This window comes from Salvia splendens, chromosome 8 (assembly GCF_004379255.2).
Source record: "Salvia splendens isolate huo1 chromosome 8, SspV2, whole genome shotgun sequence".
Lineage (NCBI taxonomy): Eukaryota > Viridiplantae > Streptophyta > Magnoliopsida > Lamiales > Lamiaceae > Salvia > Salvia splendens.
The window spans coordinates 19,605,946-19,610,600 of NC_056039.1; the positions used below are offsets into that span (position 1 = coordinate 19,605,946).

The 4,655-nt window shown below is 45.4% G+C and overlaps 1 pseudogene; it reads left to right on the top strand.

Annotated features, from left to right (window-relative positions):
- Positions 1 to 1,559: 1,559 nt before the first annotated feature.
- LOC121746191 lies at positions 1,560 to 2,930 on the top strand (annotated as a pseudogene).
- The last annotated feature ends 1,725 nt before the right edge of the window (positions 2,931 to 4,655 follow it).

Sequence of the window (4,655 nt, forward strand, 5' to 3'; positions counted from 1 at the left end):
CTAATTTTAGGAACACATTACCCACACCAACCACCTTAGAAGAGGTTTGGTTTCCCATACGTACTTTTCTACCTCCAACAGATTTGTAGGTAGAAAAAACGCTTCTTTCAGACATAATTAAAGGGGGGAATTCGTACCCGGGCCGGGGGAAAGCCGCCCTTGAGAGACTATCATCATATCTGTATCCTTTTCGTTGCATGCTCCTTCAATATAGAGAATGTTTCCCTCTGGTTCGAGACCTTGTTCGAGAGGAGTTGCATTATCACGATCGTCCTCCTCCATCCCATAAACTTCATTTTCCATGAGAGAGTGGAACCGATAAGCGCTAAGAAAGCCATCATGTTCCCCTCCCGGTCCATCAATAGCCTCGGCGCCCCCCTTCATACTCATGCCATTCGCTTTCGGCGACCAAGGAGCCTTGCTCCGAGTTGTTCCTCCCCACTCCGCATTGGGCCGTGGAGATGAAATTTTTGAAGCCTCCCCTGTTTCAAGACTCTTCTTTTGATTAGAATTTCGCCTTCGTGACCGCTCCTCAGACTCGCCCGATGGTTCCATGATGTCCGGGAAGGATGGCGGGGGCGGGGGAGGGATGTAGCGTTTGGGTGTGAAGGCCGTGTTGGACAGATTGGCCTCCACCCCCTTATTCTTTCGTTGCCATTCCGTGATTGGTTTCGTGCCTTGTTGTTGGGTTGGTACGATTGAACGCCACAAGAACTTGCTCAAAGTATCTTGATAAGTTCCAAACAAGTGAAGAACTCTACAAGGAGAATTCAACCCACAAGACAAAGTCTATTTTCGTATTTGATCAATGGTGTCTTAAAATGACATGCTTACAAGCTTATTTATAGGCTAGAATGGACTCTTGAAAGTATCACATCATTAGTACAACTTAAGACATTTAAAATGACTCATAATAAAAGAAAAGTAACTCCTAAACCTTTGGTGTGACTCTAGGACATCTAAAGTCACTTATTTAACATAAAATGTAACTAAAAAAAAAAGAATCCAAGCCCCTTGGCCTAGCGGTAAAGGGTGCTGGATACCGCGTCCTTCCTGGAGGTCTCGAGTTCGAACCCTGGGTGGCATAATTTGTCTTTCCTCCTTGTTATAGGAGTTGATTTGTAATTTCCTCCTTCATATATATGATATAAATATATGAAGTTAATTTTTTTTTTAAAAAATGTAACTAAAAAAGACCCATCATTTTAACTACTCCAACTTGGACGAAAATGCATCATGTATCATCAATTTGGGCTTCCAAAATGTGATATGTAGTGCCTCCAAACTTCATGCCTTGGGCTGCCCACTAACTTGAATAATATTCACCACTTGGCCCAATGTAGAATGGTCTTGGAATTGGGTTTTTATTTCAGCAACTAAAAGCAACATGGACTCCTTTATCCTCTTAGCTCTAGCTCTTGTAATTGGCCCACTTTGAATGATCAATGGATCCATATTCTTGTCCTTGTAGATCAGCTTGGGTGTGTCTCCATCATATTGAGAAGCTTAATGGAATGTTATTGAATGGAAAACAAGTTTATGCCGGACCTTTTGTCCGCAAGCAAGAAAGAGAGATGGCAGTAGACAAGACGAAATTCACTAATGTGTTTGTCAAAAATATATCTGAAACAACAACTGAAGATCTTCAGAAGATGTTTGGTGAATTTGGGCAAATTACCAGTGTAGTTGTGATGAGAAATGAAGATGGAACATCCAAATGTTTTGGATTTGTCAACTTTGAAGATGCAGATGATGCTGGCAGAGCTGTTGACTCTTTAAATGGTTAAAAAATTGATAACAAGGAACTGTATGTTGGTAGAGCCTAGAAAAAATCTGAGAGGGAGGTGCAACTTAAGAACCAATTTGAGCAGAGTTTGAAGGAAGTTGTTGACAAATCACAGGGTTCCAACCTGTATGTTAAGAATCTGGATGATAGCATCAATGATGATCAGCTTAAGGAGTTATTCGCTTCATATGGCTCAATAACATCTTGTAAGGTTATGCGGGATCCAAAGGGAATTAGCAGAGGTTCTGGTTTTGTTGCATTTTCATCACCTGAAGAGGCTGCCAGAGCTCTCTCTGAAATGAATGGCAAGATGATTGCTAGCAAACCTCTTTATGTTGCACTTGCTCAGAGGAAAGAAGATAGAAGAGCACTGCTACAGGCTCAATTTTCTCAAATGAGGCCAATTACAATGGCACCTACTGTGGCTCCTCGTATGCCAATGTATACGCCTGGTGGTCCTGGTCTAGGGCAACAGATATTCTATGGTCAAGCTCCACCTGCAATGATTTCTCCTCAGCCTGGATTTGGATATCAACAGCAGCTTGTACCTGGTATGAGGCCTGGTGGGCCTCTCATGCCAAATATGTTTGTCCCTATGGTTCAACCGGGTCAGCAAGGTCCACATCCTGGTGGAAGGAGAGGTAATGCTGGGCCAATGCAACAGGGCCCTCAGCCTGTTCCCGTAATGCAACAGCAGATGGTTCCTAGAGGACGTGGTTCCCGCTTTCCTCCTGGACGTGGCATGCCTGATCCTATGCAAAGTATGGCAGGAGGCATGCTTCCTGTCCCATATGAAATGGGTGGCTTGCCATTGCGTGATGCATGAATCTCTCGGCCAGTTCCTATCAGGGCTCTGGCATCTGCACTTGCAAATGCTTCTCCCAGTGAACAAAGGATGATGTTGGGAGAGAATCTGTACCCACTTGTTGAACAACTGAAGCCAGAGAAGGCAGCCAAGGTTACTGGAATGCTCCTGGAAATGGACCAGACAGAGGTTCTGCACTTGTTGGAGTCACCAGAAGCTCTTAAAGCGAAGGTTGCAGAGGCAATGGAGGTGCTGAGGAATGTGTCCCAGCAGCAGAGCGGCTCTCCAGCTGAGCAGCTGGCTTCATTGTCATTGAATGAGTGATCTCATGTTGGAATCGTGTCCTACTAAATTGTTGAACTGCACACAGTTGATGTTTTCATTTCTGAGGATTTTCGAACTTGCTGGCATGATGTATTTGGCTTTGGAGATATTGTTTGTTCTGGTATTCTGTGAAACCTAATTTAAACCTTGTGCTTTGGATATTAAAAAAAAAGCCTTTGCCATATCAAGTTTGAGCGCTACATTCGGTGCTGGTTTCTTTCGATAGAGTTCATGAAACTTTTCTTGGGCGAGAAGGACGTTATCATTAAGTAACCGCCCTTTGACGAACCCACTTTGGTTCGGTGAGATCACCGACGGCAGGAGAGGGGCGAGTCTACCTGTTAGGAGCTTTGTGATGATCTTGTTTGATACATTGCAAAGGCTGATGGTCCGGTAGTCCAACCATGTCGTCGGGTTGTCCGTTTTTGGTATTATGCCATTATATTATAAATATCACACAATGCACGTGTGTGGCAACTTTGATGATTCAAAAGGTTTGCCTGTTGGCTAAGTAACCGCAAATATAAGAGTTCTCTTAGGAAATAAACTTTTTTTTTAATCAAACACCTTCACGGTGGAGGATTTGTGGGTCCCTCATCCCTATATTCCAGAATAAGAGAATTACAAATCATGGCCACACCCCAAACTGGAGTCCTGACAAAAAACTACAACTAGAGTAGCAAGCGGTTCGATCCGACACAGTTCCGACCTCATCCTACACCATCCAAAAAGCAAAACAAACAGACAACTAATCTAGGTAGGGTCGTCTCCTCGGACTCGGATGTTAGGAACCCCTAACTCCTCCATGCGGACCATGGCCTTTAGTAGCCGAGGTGCTGTACCGGTGGTCATGCGGTGGTATTCACTTTTCTAGGCACCCATTTTTGCAAGGAAGTCAGCCACCTTGTTACCTTCACGATGGATAAAGGATGCACGGAAGTTAATCTGGCGTTTGAGGACAACCAGCTGTGCCACTTCGTGTCGAACATGAGGCGGCCACCAACTTACCCTGTTGAGAAGGTTGAGCGCTTGTTCAGAGTCCACCTCAAGTCATATTGGTCGATTAGACTCCTTTGCCAAGACTAAGCCAAGGTGAATTGCCATGAGCTCGGCCTCCAGGGACGAATGTACATCAAGTGGTGTTGGGAAGGCGGATAACATCTTCCCCGTGGAGTCTTGGACAACTCCTCCCCCTCCGGCCTTGCCCAATGCGTGCAAGAATGCACCATCCGTGTTGACTTTAATCCATGCCTCATCCGGGGGATGCCATTTGATCCACACGGCGATTGGCCTCGGGGCCCTTGCCCCGACGTCGGGTGGTATGGTCATGTGGAGTTTCGCGCCTATCCAATGCATCGGCTTTATGCTCCCATTAGCCATGCAATTTTGGATAAAAGTTTGAACCTGCTAGACCACATTGTACGGCTTGAATTGGACCATTTGGTGCCGGCTCCTATTTCGCTCTGCCCAGAGGAACCACAAAATGAGGTAAGCCATGGCGTGTCTAAGATGTTTTTTGCTTGATTGCTGGGTTCGTCGCGACCAGACCGCAAGTCTGTCCGGGATGGTATCGTTAATTCGGATTGCTGATGAGGGCCCTTCGAACCAGGCATCAAATTCACGCCACACTTTGGTTGCCCCGAAACCATGTATAAAGAGGTGTTGGAGTGACTCAATGGTTGGCTTGTGTGGGCAGCATTGGCATTTAGATGCCATCTCAATCTTCCGCCATTGAAGCTT